The sequence below is a fragment of the Cherax quadricarinatus genome, chromosome 41 (assembly GCF_038502225.1).
Source record: "Cherax quadricarinatus isolate ZL_2023a chromosome 41, ASM3850222v1, whole genome shotgun sequence".
Classification (NCBI taxonomy): Eukaryota; Metazoa; Arthropoda; class Malacostraca; order Decapoda; family Parastacidae; genus Cherax; species Cherax quadricarinatus.
Window position 1 is genome coordinate 3258385 of NC_091332.1, and position 16346 is coordinate 3274730.

The window sequence follows — 16346 nt, forward strand, 5'->3', positions numbered from 1 at the left end:
AACCGATAAGGTTGCGAGGGAATCAAAGACCAAATCAAAGGGTTTCAGGTATATACGGAAGCAATAAAGATACCCAAGACTCACGAAATCGTAATGACACGATTGCAAACAAACCATACCACGGGCGGGATTTGAGTTTTGAGACTCTCTAACCGCGGGTTCAAATCCCGCCCGTGGTATGGTTTGTTCAGATACCCAAGAGTTGCACATGTGCCTTATTCATCAACATGTTAGTAATGTATGCTGTCAAGATGTAAGATACCTCTTTGACAAAGCAACACCATCGTCTCTTCATTCTTGTGTTCTTGTGTTACCTCTAGTGTTTATTTCCTAATCCCCCCCACCTCTCTCTCTCTCTCTCTCTCTCCCTCTCTCTCTCTCTTCCTCTCTCTCTCTCTCTCTCTCTCTCTCTCTCTCTCTCTCTCTCTCGCTCTCTCTCCAATACTCTGGTGAAACACTCAGGTAATGCTCACCCCACTAACACTAACAACAATGTTTTACGTAAAGATTGAAACTAAAGACATCTCACAAGCTTGTCCACTGCCAAAATGACCAAAATATACGTTATTTTATTCAATTGGTCAACATTTTTAACCTAAATCATGTCCATGGCTATGTAAGTGCTTGGTTCGATCAGTACAATGTTAATTATTATTATTATTATTATTATTATTATTATTATTATTATTATTATTATTATTATTATTATTATTATTAGTAGTAGTAGTAGTAGTAGTAGTAGTAACAGTAGTAGTAGCAGTAGTAATAGTAGTAGTAGTAGTAGTAATAGTATCAAACACATACAAAGTAATATCCGGGAGCTACTTGATAGAGCGTACGTCGTTATGTACTGAGATCATATTATCTTGGTACGATGTGAGTACTGATGTGAGGGACATATGTGCTGAGGAGTATTAATGACGTGGGGAATACCTGAGACCTGAATCACAAGCTGCACTCCTGTGATGACATGACCTTGTCCCTGGTCTGTAAGTGACGTGACCTTGTCCTTGGTATGAACGTGTCGTGATCTCGTCTTCGTGAACTGGTGCACTTTCCTTCTTTTATGGTTAAATTAATGTTGTTCACAGAGGTCCAATACTACGAATTGCTTATGTTTTTCTCTGTGTTTTTGGCCAACCGTCTTTCTTTGTCATTAACCAAATGCTACTTTATGTTTGGTGCCACGAGGTTGGTGCCACGAGGTTGGTGCCACGAGGTTGGTGCCACAAGGTTGGTGCCACAAGGTTGGTGCCACGAGGTTGGTGCTACGAGGTTGGTGCCACGAGGTTGGTGAACGACCCTCCATCCACTTTGATTACCTTCCATATTTTAAGCATTGTATCACACTCTACGACTTTAATGTTCTACATGAATGAATTATTAATAATAATTATAATAGTAATAATAATAATATTTTTATTATCTTATTATCACACTGGCCGATTCCCACCAAGGCAGGGTGGCCCGAAAAAGAAAAACTTTCACCATCATTCACTTCATCACTGTCTTGCCAGAAGGGTGCTTTACACTACAGTTTTTAAACTGCAACATTAACACCCCTCCTTCAGAATACAGGCACTGTACTTCCCATCTCCAGGACTCAAGTCCGGCCTGCCGGTTTCCCTGAATCCCTTCATAAATGTTACCCTGCTCACACTCCAACAGCACGTCAAGTATTAAAAACCATTCGTCTCCATTCACTTCTATGAAACACGCTCACGCATGCCTGCTGGAAGTCCAAGCCCCTCGCACACAAAACCTCCTTTACCCCCTCCCTCCAGCCTTTCCTAGGCCGACCCCTACCCCGCCTTCCTTCCACTACAGACTGATACACTCTTGAAGTCATTTTGTTTCGCTCCATTCTCTCTACATGTCCGAACCACCTCAACAACCCTTCCTCAGCCCTCTGGACAACAGTTTTGGTAATCCCGCACCTCCTCCTAACTTCCAAACTACGAATTCTCTGCATTATATTCACACCACACATTGCCCTCAGACATGACATCTCCACTGCCTCCAGCCTTCTCCTCGCTGCAACATTCATCACCCATGCTTCACACCCATATAAGAGCGTTGGTAAAACTATACTCTCATACATTCCCCTCTTTGCCTCCAAGGGCAAAGTTCTTTGTCTCCACAGACTCCTAAGTGCACCGCTCACCCTTTTCCCCTCATCAATTCTATGATTCACCTCATCTTTCATAGACCCATCCGCTGACACGTCCACTCCCAAATATCTGAATACATTCACCTCCTCCATATCTGATATCCAATCTTTCATCACCTAATCTTTTTGTTATTCTCATAACCTTACTCTTTCCTGTATTCACTTTTAATTTTCTTCTTTTGCATACCCTACCAAATTCATCCACCAATCTCTGCAACTTCTCTTCAGAATCTCCCAAGAGCACAGTGTCATCAGCAAAGAGCAACTGTGACAACTCCCACTTTATGTGTTATTCTTTATCTTTTAACTCCATGCCTCTTGCCAAGACCCTCGCATTTACTTCTCTTACAACCCCATCTAGAAATATATTAAACAACCACGGTGACATTACACATCCTTGTCTAAGGCCTACTTTTACTGGGAAATAATCTCCCTCTTTCCTACATACTCTAACTTGAGCCTCACTATCCTCGTAAAAACTCTTCACTGCTTTCAGTAACCTACCTCCTACACCATACACCTGCAACATCTGCCACATTGCCTCCCTATCCACCCTGTCATACGCCTTTTCCAAATCCATAAATGCCACAAAAACCTCTTTAGCCTTATCTAAATACTGTTCACTTATATTTTTCACTGTAAACACCTGGTCCACACACCCCCTACCTTTCCTAAAGCCTCCTTGTTCATCTGCTTTCCAATTCTCCGTCTTACTCTTAATTCTTTCAATAATAACTCTACCATACACTTTACCAGGTATACTCAACAGACTTATCCCCCTATAATTTTTGCACTCTCTTTTGTCCCCTTTGCCTTTATACAAAGGAACTATGCATGCTCTCTGCCAATCCCTAGGTACCTTACCCTCTTCCATACATTTATTAATAATTGCACCAACCACTCCAAAACTATATCCCCACCTGCTTTTAACATTTCTATCTTTATCCCATCAATCCCGGCTGCCTTACCCCCTTTCATTTTGCCTGCTGCCTCACGAACTTCCCCCACACTCACAACTGGCTCTTCCTCACTCCTACAAGATGTTATTCCTCCTTGCCCTATACACGAAATAATAATAATAATAATAATAATAATAATAATAATAATAATAATAATAATAATAATAATAATAATAATAATAATAATAATAATAATAACAATAATAATAATAATAATAATAATAATAATAATAATAATAATAATAATAATAATAATAATAATAATAATAATCCACTTACCTCAGTTATTTTAGTCTTTTTTTCCCCCGTGTGTTAGGGTCAAGAAGTATGGACAATGAGCTGAACAGTGAACCTCTACCTTCTACCACAGATGAGAAGGTCTTGCCTGTGTTTTCCAGTGGGAGGTATCCGAAAGGACCAAAATTGATCCTCCTCCTTGTAAACGCTAATGTGAACTAAGAGGTCACCGCTTGTTGACGGCTTTTGCAGTGGGTTTGGAAAGTACTCGCGTGCTTTCTCCTCCTGAGGTATAAACTAGGTAGTGAAAGCTCACACCAGGTGTCCTTTCACTTTGTTCTCTTCTCTTACAACAAGATATTCCCTTCATTCTGAACCTTCCCTTCCCACACCTCAAGATCTTCCTCTCAGCCTCACTCTAGGGTTTGCACTCCAAGCATGATTTTCTCTGTAATTCATCAAGTGACTTTTACTTTCTCCAACGACGTCTGCCACTTTCGTTTTTCAAGTTAATGATTCCGTAGAGGGCACTTACAGAGTGAGAGCACTGTGCGTATGTGCTTACATAATGCGTCTTCAACTTTCGAGTCATAGTCCCTGGTCTCGCTTCTTTACTACATAAGAACATAAGAACATAAGAAAGGAGGAACACTGCAGCAGGCCTGTTGGCCCATACTAGGCAGGTCCTTTACAATTCATCCCACTAACAAGCATTTGACCAACCCAGAATTTACTAACTTTTGCGTCAAACACACATATACACTTCTAAAACTACCACTGTGAATGGGAAATCGATCCAGTGTTATGCATATGGTCATAGTAGATTTTTTTAAACATTTAGCACATATATCAAATATCTTGCTATACACCTATAACATCAATGTAACAATATATGTTCATGATAGCTGTATTGTGGATTATTCTTAGAAACGAGCTAAGAAATGACTGACTTGACTATATGAAGCTAAAGCACATCTTCCATACTCTTCTAAGATTTTAGTATATGTGGCTGTAATAAACGATTTTACACTTGTGAATATGTTGACGATATGTACTTAAAAATGAAATCCACATGACAGTGGGTAATTGTAACTGGTGACGGGGGCGATAAGGACTTTCCCAATTATACATTCCCATGTGTTAGAGTGGGCAGGTGGGTGGGGTCCGGGAGACCCCCAAGGCTTGGATATATTACAGGAGGAGGAGCAGAAGGGAAAGACATTCAGAAGGAAGCCTGCCAGAGATCAACATGGTACTCTGCTGGAAGGTAGGTTCCCCATCTGGTCCAGAGGGATGGGCTCTACACCTACTTCCTATGAGAGTAACTAGTATTTACACCTGGGTGAATGTGTGTAGCAGTTGTTTTAAAAGGCAAAGGGCTAACCTTTCGGCCCTGGAACCTTGATTACTTGTAATCAAGGTCCCAGGACCTTGATTACAAGTAATAATATGGTCTAGTTTTTGTTTTTATACCGCAATAATTGAGTGATTATATGCAAACAAATCTCAATCTGATAGACTTACAATATTGTTACAATTTTTTTTTCATGCTAAATAAAAAAGAATAGAGTTAATTTTGGGTGATAAGAGCTCAGACAGGAATGTTGCTATGGAATATCTAGTATAAAGTCCTGTTCTCAAAGACCTCACCAGACTTGGTCATCAAGACCAGACTAACCCTCTCAGAATTATAATAATAATAATAATAATAATAATAATAATAATAAAAACAACAATCAATAATAATAATAATAATAATAATAATAATAATAATAATAATAATAATAATAATAATAATAATAATAATAATAATAATTATAATAATAATAATAATAATAATAATAATAATAATAATAATAATAATAATAATAATAATAATAATAATAACAACAATGATAATAAACTCTAGGTCCTGGTGCCAATTTGGCAATGCTGTTGGTCACACTTAAAATGAGTTATGTCAAATTAATGCTCCATGCCTAGATAATTATTTTAAATAATGCTAGCTAATGCTGTTGCTGTTACTAATATTAAAATAATTTTCAACGTCGTTTAAATGAGTTAGGTTATCACCAGCTTCGCAGTATTGATGAGGAGAACAGCTATCAAGGTAAGCCCTGCGGGTTTAGGGTACTGAAACAGCAGAGAATAATAATGATTAGTAATGTGAGGGGTGGAAGACGTGCTCCTCAGACAATTTCGTTGTAAGCTAAAAGTTGATTCAGAGCCCACGTTAACTCTGAATTGTTTTTCTAACCATGGTCCCTGGAAATACAGATAGTGGTGGTGTTTTAATCGTCAGGAAATATAATATGCACCTCATGTTACGTGTGTTTGCCTGGTGATGACACGTGGCTGGCCTACCGCAGCTAGTAGTAGCCCGGTTATGTGTCATCATCGGATATGTGTCATCATTATTACCCATTAAAACAGAGAGCCGCCACCTAAGATGACACTACACATGACGTGTTACCATACACACCATGGATGGTGACATGAGCCGTGTCCTTGGCTAAGAATGCATTAAGATTCATCATGTGATTCGTCCATGAGAAAGTGAGAGGTGTTGTCTAGTCTGTTTTGACGAAGCCATTTGATGTTACCACATGTTGAAGGAATTAACCAAAACTCTCCACCTGTTGCAATAACCATGCACTTGATAAAACGCAAAACTATCGCTTATTTCGACCTAAATGTTACTTTAGTAACCTTCTACATAATATTACATATGACACCTTACTTCCCTATCCACCTTTTCTAAAACCATAAATGCGACAAGTATTTACTTACCCTTACCTAGTGTAAGTATTGTGCGCTGTGAATGTTTCACTGTAAATACAATTATTCTCTCACTTGGTTCAAATTTCTCTAAATATATACTTAACACCTCCAAAATCTCTCTCTATTGTACACTTGTATCGCCTCCCAGGTGCATAAACACCAACTATAACCCACTTCTTACATTCAACATTTACTTTAATCCACTAGATCCTAGCAAGGACAAGAAATTTAAAAGAAAATAAAGAAGTAGACACAAATCATTCTATAACTATTACGTATGTTTCGAACTCACTCTTGAGTTATTGTTAACAGCTGAAACATTATGTGAAGGTAAATGATTAAATATTAAGTGACATGACGAACAGGTGATCGCACAGACTTTGACCTCACTGTAACGACAGCATCGTGTTTCTGTTGTCCTTGTGAGGTGTCGAAATTCTTGGTATGCACTAGCAGTTGATCAGTTTTGTTCTGTCATTAGTGTATGATGTTTCCTGTGTTGATGTTCCTACTGGTTTGTCCAATGTATGGATGTTTACAATGGGTCGAAATACACCATTCTCATCTGAGTTATAATAATACTGTCTTAATTTTTACAAATACATGTACAAGATATACAGGCCTAGATGACATCAATGACATACTACTATATAGAAAGCCGCCTGATATGCAGAGCATTTCGGGCAAATTAGGTCAGTTTTGTCCCAGGATGCGACCCACACCAGTCCACTAACACCCAGGTACCCATTTTACTGATGGGGAACATTGACAACCGGTGTAATGAAACACGCCCAGTGTTTCTACCCTAGCTGGGAATCGAACCCGGACACTCACCGTGTGGTGGGGAACATAGACAACACATGTAAAGAAACACGCTCAGTGTTTCTACCCTAGCTGGGAACCGAACCTGGACACCTCACTGTGTGAAGAGAGAGCTTTAGCTACCAGGCTTTCTAAGATATGCTTGAATATGTTTGTAAACTCTGCTGCCTAACACAGTATACTACTGTTCCACTAGGTGACAGCAGTGTTGGTGGTGATGGTAGTGGCTGCCAGCTTGGTGGAGGCTACACCATACAGTTACCCTGGCTACTACTATGGACGTAGACCCAGACGCATTTTGACGTATGGCCAGATTAGAAAACAATACGGCGCCTTTGTGAGTATTTAACGCATCAATATGCCTGTTTGTGTATTTTTAAGACGTATTTGAGTTACTTTTATTCATGAAACAACTTAATTTTTTGACATTTATAATTGACAAATACGTATCACGAAAATTCTCAGTTGTCATAGTCAGTATTTCAAACTAAAATAATGTAAATTCATATTTTCGTTTTTAACACTCATTCCATATTATTATTATTATTATTATTATTATTATTATTATTATTATTATTATTATTATTATTATTATTATTATATTATTATTATTATTATTATTATTATTATTATTATTATTATTATTATTATTATTATTATTATTATTATTATTATTATCATCATCATCATCATCATCATCATCATCATCATCATCATCATCATCATCATCATCATCATCATCATCATCATCATCATCATCATCATCATCATCATCATCATTTTGTCTTTGGTGAAGGGGAGGAAACCAGGTTAGATCTAAGAAAGGGAAGGCTAGCTCTATTTCCTTAGATCAGGAGTACTTGACTAGCATCAAGGTACCTCTCCTTGAAGGGTGTTGATGTAATGATTCATTTAATACTAGTACTGGCATCTTTAAAGCACTTACACCTCCTGTATCTTATTTTGAACAATTGATCCACGGAAAACCAGTGATTTAAAATCATTTATATCTGACAAAGTCAAATAAACTTCAGCAGGAATGAATGTTTACTAAAACCTGGAATAAAGTGTGTTTATGTTGGTTGCTACAGGCTGGGCTGCTGCCTCACAAGGTTCCCTGCTGCTGGAACGGCTATGACGCCGAGGGCTACTCTAGGTCAGTACACACCACTTGCACCGTCCCTCATGTACCTCTACCTTCCTCTACTACCCACTACCTATACTATTCTCTATTACCCACTACCTGTACCTTCCTCTTTCTCTCCTACCTTCCCTTCACCAGTATTCGCTAACTATTTCTCACTCGTCATCTTTCCAGTCTCGCTTCACCTAGCGACGACCTAACTGTTCCAGCTCGACATCTTCTAGCTAACATACATACACACACACTCACACACACACACACACACACACACACACACACACACACACACACACACACACACACACATATACATACATGTATATATATATATATATATATATATATATATATATATATATATATATATATATATATATATACATAAATATATATATATATATATATATATATATATATATATATATATATATATATATATATATATATTTATATATATATATATATATATTTATATTTTTTTTATTTTTTTTTATTATCACACTGGCCGATTCCCACCAAGGCAGGGTGGCCCGAAAAAGAAAAACTTTCACCATCATTCACTCCATCACTGCCTTGCCAGAAGGGTGCTTTACACTACAGTTTTTAAACTGCAACATTAACACCCCTCCTTCAGAGTGCAGGCACTGTACTTCCCATCTCCAGGACTCTAGTCCGGCCTGCCGGTTTCCCTGAACCCCTTTATAAATGTTACTTTGCTCACACTCCAACAGCACGTCAAGTATTAAAAACCATTCGTCTCCACTCACTCCTATCAAACACGCTCACGCATGCCTGCTGGAAGTCCAAGCCCCTCGCACACAAAACCTCCTTTACCCCCTCCCTCCAACCTTTCCTAGGCCGACCCCTACCCCGCCTTCCTTCCACTACAGACTGATACACTCTTGAAGTCATTCTGTTTCGCTCCATTCTCTCTACATGTCCGAACCACCTCAACAACCCTTCCTCAGCCCTCTGGACAACAGTTTGGGTAATCCCGCACCTCCTCCTAACTTCCAAACTACGAATTCTCTGCATTATATTCACACCACACATTGCCCTCAGACATGACATCTCCACTGCCTCCAGCCTTCTCCTCGCTGCAACATTCATCACCCATGCTTCACATCCATATAAGAGTGTTGGTAAAACTATACTCTCATACATTCCCCTCTTTGCCTCCAAGGACAAAGTTCTTTGTCTCCACAGACTCCTAAGTGCACCACTCACCCTTTTCCCCTCATCAATTCTATGATTCACCTCATCCTTCATAGACCCATCCGCTGACACGTCCACTCCCAAATATCTGAATACATTCACCTCCTCCATACTCTCTCGCTCCAATCTGATATCCAATCTTTCATCACCTAATATTTTTGTTATCCTCATAACCTTACTCTTTCCTGTATTCACTTTTAATTTTCTTCTTTTGCACACCCTACCAAATTCATCCACCAATCTCTGCAACTTCTCTTCAGAATCTCCCAAGAGCACAGTGTCATCAGCAAAGAGCAACTGTGACAACTCCCACTTTATGTGTGATTCTTGTCAAGACCCTCGCATTTACTTCTCTTACAACCCCATCTATAAATATATTAAACAACCACGGTGACATCACACATCCTTGTCTAAGGCATACTTTTACTGGGAAATAATTTCCCTCTTTCCTATGTACTCTAACTTGAGCCTCACTATCCTCGTAAAAACTCTTCACTGCTTTCAGTAACCTACCTCCTACACCATACACCTGCAACATTTGCCACATTGCCCCCCTATCCACCCTGTCATACGCCTTTTCCAAATCCATAAATGCCACAAAGACCTCTTTAGCCTTATCTAAATACTGTTCACTTACATGTTTCACTGTAAACACCTGGTCCACACACTCCCTACCTTTCCTAAAGCCTCCTTGTTCATCTGCTATCCTATTCTCAGTCTTAATTTTAATTCTTTCAATAATAACTCTACCATACACTTTACCAGGTATACTCAACAGACTTATCCCCCTATAATTTTTGCACTCTCTTTTATCCCCTTTGCCTTTATACAAAGGAACTATGCATGCTCTCTGCCAATCCCTAGGTACCTTACCCTCTTCCATACATTTATTAAATAATTGCACCAATTATATATATGTATATATATATGTATATATATATATAATGTGTGTATATATATATATATGTATATATATATATATATATATATATATGTGTGTATATATATATATATGTATATATATATATATGTGTGTATATATATATATGTATATATATATATGTGTGTATATATATATATATATATATGTATATATATATATATATGTGTATATATATATATGTGTATATATATATATATATATATATGTATTAGCTAGAAGATGGCGAGCGAGAACATTTAGGTTGTCTTCAATTTCGTCATCTGATTCTTATCTAGCATCAGCTCAGAAATCCTTCCATCGGCAGGAATGGCCGGGACTTGAGTCACCTAGCACCTGATCTGGGCGATTCTGAAGTAATGTGATGTTCCTTACACGTTCGTGATCTCGCAGCAAAATGCTCGTATAGGTAAGTCTGTCCTGGAGTTTATCTGGAGAGAGTTCCGGGGGTCAACGCCCCCGCGGCCCGGTCTGTGACCAGGCCTCTTGGTGGATCAGAGCCTGATCAACCAGGCTGTTGCTGCTGGCTGCACGCAAACCAACGTACGAGCCACAGCCCGGCTGGTCAGGAACCGACTTTAGGTGCTTGTCCAGTGCCAGCTTGAAGACTGCCAGGGGTCTGTTGGTAATCCCCCTTATGTATGCTGGGAGGCAGTTGAACAGTCTCGGGCCCCTGACACTTATTGTATGGTCTCTTAACGTGCTAGTGACACCCCTGCTTTTCATTGGGGGGATGTTGCATCGTCTGCCAAGTCTTTTGCTTTCGTAGTGAGTGATTTTCGTGTGCAAGTTCGGTACTAGTCCCTCTAGGATTTTCCAGGTGTATATAATCATGTATCTCTCCCGCCTGCGTTCCAGGGAATACAGGTTCAGGAACCTCAAGCGCTCCCAGTAATTGAGGTGTTTTATCTCCGTTATGCGCGCCGTGAAGGTTCTCTGTACATTTTCTAGGTCAGCAATTTCACCTGCCTTGAAAGGTGCTGTTAGTGTGCAGCAATATTCCAGCCTAGATAGAACAAGTGACCTGAAGAGTGTCATCATGGGCTTGGCATCCCTAGTTTTGAAGGTTCTCATTATCCATCCTGTCATTTTTCTAGCAGATGCGATTGATACAATGTTATGGTCCTTGAAGGTGAGATCCTCCGACATGATCACTCCCAGGTCTTTGACGTTGGTGTTTCGCTCTATTTTGTGGCCAGAATTTGTTTTGTACTCTGATGAAGATTTAATTTCCTCGTGTTTGCCATATCTGAGTAATTGAAATTTCTCATCGTTAAACTTCATATTGTTTTCTGCAGCCCACTGAAAGATTTGGTTGATGTCCGCCTGGAGCCTTGCAGTGTCTGCAATGGAAGACACTGTCATGCAGATTCGGGTGTCATCTGCAAAGGAAGACACGGTGCTGTGGCTGACATCCTTGTCTATGTCAGATATGAGGATGAGGAACAAGATGGGAGCGAGTACTGTGCCTTGTGGAACAGAGCTTTTCACCGTAGCTGCCTCGGACTTTACTCTGTTGACTACTACTCTCTGTGTTCTGTTAGTGAGGAAATTATAGATCCATCGACCGACTTTTCCCGTTATTCCTTTAGCACGCATTTTGTGCGCTATTACGCCATGGTCACACTTGTCGAAGGCTTTTGCAAAGTCTGTATATATTACATCTGCATTCTTTTTGTCTTCTAGTGCATCTAGGACCTTGTCGTAGTGATCCAATAGTTGAGACAGACAGGAGCGACCTGTTCTAAACCCATGTTGCCCTGGGTTGTGTAATTGATGGGTTTCTAGATGGGTGGTGATCTTGCTTCTTAGGACCCTTTCAAAGATTTTTATGATATGGGATGTTAGTGCTATTGGTCTGTAGTTCTTTGCTGTTGCTTTACTGCCCCCTTTGTGGAGTGGGGCTATGTCTGTTGTTTTTAGTAACTGTGGGACGACCCCCGTGTCCATGCTCCCTCTCCATAGGATGGTAAAAGCTCGTGATAGGGGCTTCTTGCAGTTCTTGATGAACACGGAGTTCCATGAGTCTGGCCCTGGGGCAGAGTGCATGGGCATGTCATTTATCGCCTGTTCGAAGTCATTTGGCGTCAGGATAACATCAGATAGGCTTGTGTTAACCAAATTCTGTGGCTCTCTCATAAAAAATTCATTTTGATCTTCGACTCTCAGTCTGGTTAGCGGCTTGCTAAAAACTGAGTCATATTGGGACTTGAGTAGCTCACTCATTTCCTTGCTGTCATCTGTGTAGGACCCATCTTGTTTAAGTAGGGGCCCAATACTGGACGTTGTTCTCGATTTTGATTTGGCATAGGAGAAGAAATACTTTGGGTTTCTTTCGATTTCATTTATGGCTTTTAGTTCTTCCCGCGATTCCTGACTCCTATAAGATTCCTTTAGCTTAAGTTCGATGCTTGCTATTTCTCTGACCAGTGTCTCCCTACGCCTTTCAGATATATTGACCTCTTTTAGCCGCTCTGTTATTCTTTTCCGTCGCCTGTAAAGGGAGCGCCTGTCCCTTTCTATTTTACATCTACTCCTCCTTTTTCTTAGAGGAATAAGCCTTGTGCATACATCGAGCGCCACCGAGTTAATCTGTTCTAGGCATAAGTTGGGGTCTGTGTTGCTTAGTATATCTTCCCAGCTTATATCAGTTAGGATTTGGTTTACTTGGTCCCACTTTATGTTTTTGTTATTGAAGTTGAATTTGGTGAATGCTCCCTCGTGACTAATCTCATTATGTCGGTCTGGGGCTCCGCGCATACATGTCTGAACCTCAATTATGTTGTGATCTGAGTATATTGTTTTTGATATGGTGACATTTCGTATCAGATCATCATTGTTAGTGAAGATGAGGTCTAGTGTATTCTCCAGTCTAGTAGGCTCTATTATTTGCTGGTTTAAATTGAATTTTGTGCAGAGATTTAAAAGCTCGTGTGAGTGTGAGTTTTCATCAGAGCTGCCTCCTGGTGTTATTACTGCAACAATATTATTTGCTATATTCCTCCATTTTAGGTGCCTTAAGTTGAAATCCCCCAGGAGCAAGATGTTGGGTGCAGGAGCTGGCAGATTTTCCAGACAGTGGTCAATTTTTAACAGCTGTTCCTGGAATTGCTGGGATGTTGCATCCGGAGGCTTGTAGACTACCACAATGACTAGGTTTTGGTTCTCGATCTTTACTGCTAAAACTTCCACTACATCATTTGAGGCATTCAGCAGTTCTGTGCACACAAGTGACTCTGCGATGTACAGGCCAACCCCCTCCCCCCATTTTGCCTGTTCACTCTGTCGCATCTGTATGGGTTGTAACCTGGGATCCATATTTCGTTGTCCAAGTGATCCTTTATGTGGGTCTCAGTGAAAGCCGCGAACATTGCCTTTGCCTCTGCAAGCAGTCCACGGATGAAAGGTATTTTGTTGTTTGTTGCTGGCTTTAGACCCTGTATATTTGCAAAGAAGAATGTCATCGGACTGGTGGTATTGTTGGTACTGGGGGGGGGATTTTTTTCCGGCATTAGTATCTGTATCTGTTGGTTTGGAGTGGAGGCCATCGACTGTGGTTCCACTCCAGGAATGACTGGATTTGGTGTACGATTTCTGCCATTTCCTGCCAGTTTTTTTTCTTCCTGGCACTAAAAAACCTCTCCCTCTTGAGTGGCTGTGGCTACCCAGGTTTTCCCATGGCCTGGATGTTTTGTATCTTTTTGTCCCCTTTAGATGGTGTGCCTGGCAATTTAAGTTATAGCACAGTCTTTCCTGTACTGAAGAGGGAAACATTTCAGGGTGAAAAAGCTTACAGGAAGGGAGTTTGCATTTTCCTGTTGTCATATGGGCACGGCATTTTCTAGGGACGTCATAGTTGCATCTGTTTTTCCAGATTTCCCATGTCTGCAGATACCAAGTGCATAGTACGTGCACAGGCTTGGTTTCCGTTTGCCTTGGGTTTCTGTGACTGTATTCCCTGTTGGTGCATGTTTGCCTTGGGTTTCTGTGACTGTATTCCCTGTTGGTGCATGTTTGCCTTGGGTTTCTGTGACTGTATTCCCTGTTGGTGCATGTTTACCTGTCTTATTCCTATCCTCCCTAGCACCAACAAAGGAACTCCCACCAGTTTTTTTTGGTAATATATCCTCACTATTGCTAGTGAAGTCCTCTTGTTTGCTATTTCCTGTGGTATTTCTAGTTTGCAATATTGGTTTTATCTTATCTTTGACTACACTTGATTCCCCACTACGGCTCCTGTCTCCCATGAGGTCATTTATATGCATTCCATCCTGCATACAATTCCCGACTACCTGGACAAAATCTCCAGCTTCACCATTACTGTCTCCCAGGACAGCACCTCCAGCTTCACCATTACTGTCTACCAGGACAGCACTATCAGCCCCACATATACTGACAACCAGGACATCACCTCCAGCCTTACAGTTTCTGTCTACATGACCAGCATCAAGGGCAGTACTATCCAGCCCAGACTTTTTATGTTCCCATCTGTTGTAGAAAGCTTCCAGGTTGTCTATGAAAGCAGCTTTGATGTTATCCTCTTTTAATACCAATGTGATATTAGTCTACAGATTTATCTCATTTGGACATACCCAAAAACACTTCCCTGTTTTAATACTGCTTGTAGCTAGTTCTTGGATATCTGCACAAGGGGCGTGACACCAATTTCCACAAAAATGACAATTTATCCATGTGGAAACCCGTTTGTTTGATTGATTGCAGACTACACAGAGCTTCATAATGATTTGAATGGTTGATTTACTGTAATTCTACTAGCAACCTCTTGAATACTCTATTAATAACCTCCTTAAAGTGAAGCTCTAGCTATTTGTATTTCTATTTCTAACTGTACTTGTATGTTAGGACAGCTTACCGGAGTACGCTCCTGTTTTTTTATTTATTGTTTGTGTTTATAAGGGCGCCTACAACCCCATCCGTTTACAGTCTCCTTTATTGTCCAACGAAGCCGTTTGAAATCGGTCGAGGGTTCGGACCAGTCGAGGGTTCGGAACCAGTCTGATTTGATCAGTGGGTCACTTATTTAAAACATACTGGTCGGTGATTTGGGCTAACACATGAAGGATCTACTGGAAGTTATCTACCCGAGTAATATGTGATTTGATTAATACAAAAAGTATAACTTGCGTGTTGAAGAACCGGTGATTGCTGGCAGCTCCTACACTGACGAATTGTCGACCTCAACCCTTGTTTATCAATCACTGTATCTAGCTTTTCTAGGTTTTTTCCGTCTCCACCACAATAAATGCTATATTATCACTATAGTTGACTGGTGGAAATTTTGGAGGAAGGACGCTTTTTCTGTAGTAATAATTGCTTCTCGTTGTGTATATTGCGACCGCTGGTAACTACAGGTTATATGAGATTCACAGTATACGTCTGGTATTTCAAGAAAAAAGAAACAAATGAAAGTCACTCCACTCCACTAAGTACTATTACAATACTGGTTAGTTGCTACTACAACACTGTATTCTGCTAATCACTGGTATCCCTAGATTATATGCGAGTACACTAGCAGGCCAGGAAGATTTAAAACAGCTGACCAGTGTGGTAAGTTTCTGGCGACTTCTGGCACCTTCTGGCAAATTAGGTCAGTTTTGTCCCCAGGATGCGACCCACATCAGTCGACTAACACCCAGGTACCTATTTTACTGATAGGTGAACAGGGACAGCAGGTGTCTTATCGAAACACGTCCTAATGTTTCTCAGCTGTACCGGGGGATCGATCCCGGACCTCAGTGTGTGAGCTGAGTGCACTAGCCATCGAGCTACGGGTAAATTTACCTGTCGGTACTTCCATCAGTATAGGTTAGTTTACCTCTAGCTTTGTAATTGTTCCAACATAACTAAGTCTACCTCTCGCTTGATCCTTCCGTCAGTACAGGTAAATCTACCTCTCACTTGACACTTCCTGATATCATTGTCTCCCTTAACTCAACCGGCACTAGACGGACGGAGGGTCGAGCTTCCACCACAATAACCCATAAGAGTTCAGTTTGGTGTCCCGTAGCTCGATCGCTAGGGCACTCAGCTCACACACTGAGGGCAGGAGTTCGAATC

The 16346-nt window shown here is 40.4% G+C and overlaps 1 protein-coding gene across 1 annotated transcript in view; it reads right to left on the minus strand.

The window, feature by feature from the left end:
* Window positions 1-3747, minus strand: part of LOC128695962 (protein dissatisfaction-like) — a 196649-nt gene extending 192902 nt beyond the window's left edge. Inside the window, exon 1 of the mRNA XM_070092902.1 lies at window positions 3409-3747. The gene's annotated coding sequence lies outside the window, so the exon portion shown is untranslated. The remainder of the gene's footprint in view (window positions 1-3408) is intronic.
* Window positions 3748-16346: the final 12599 nt, after the last annotated feature.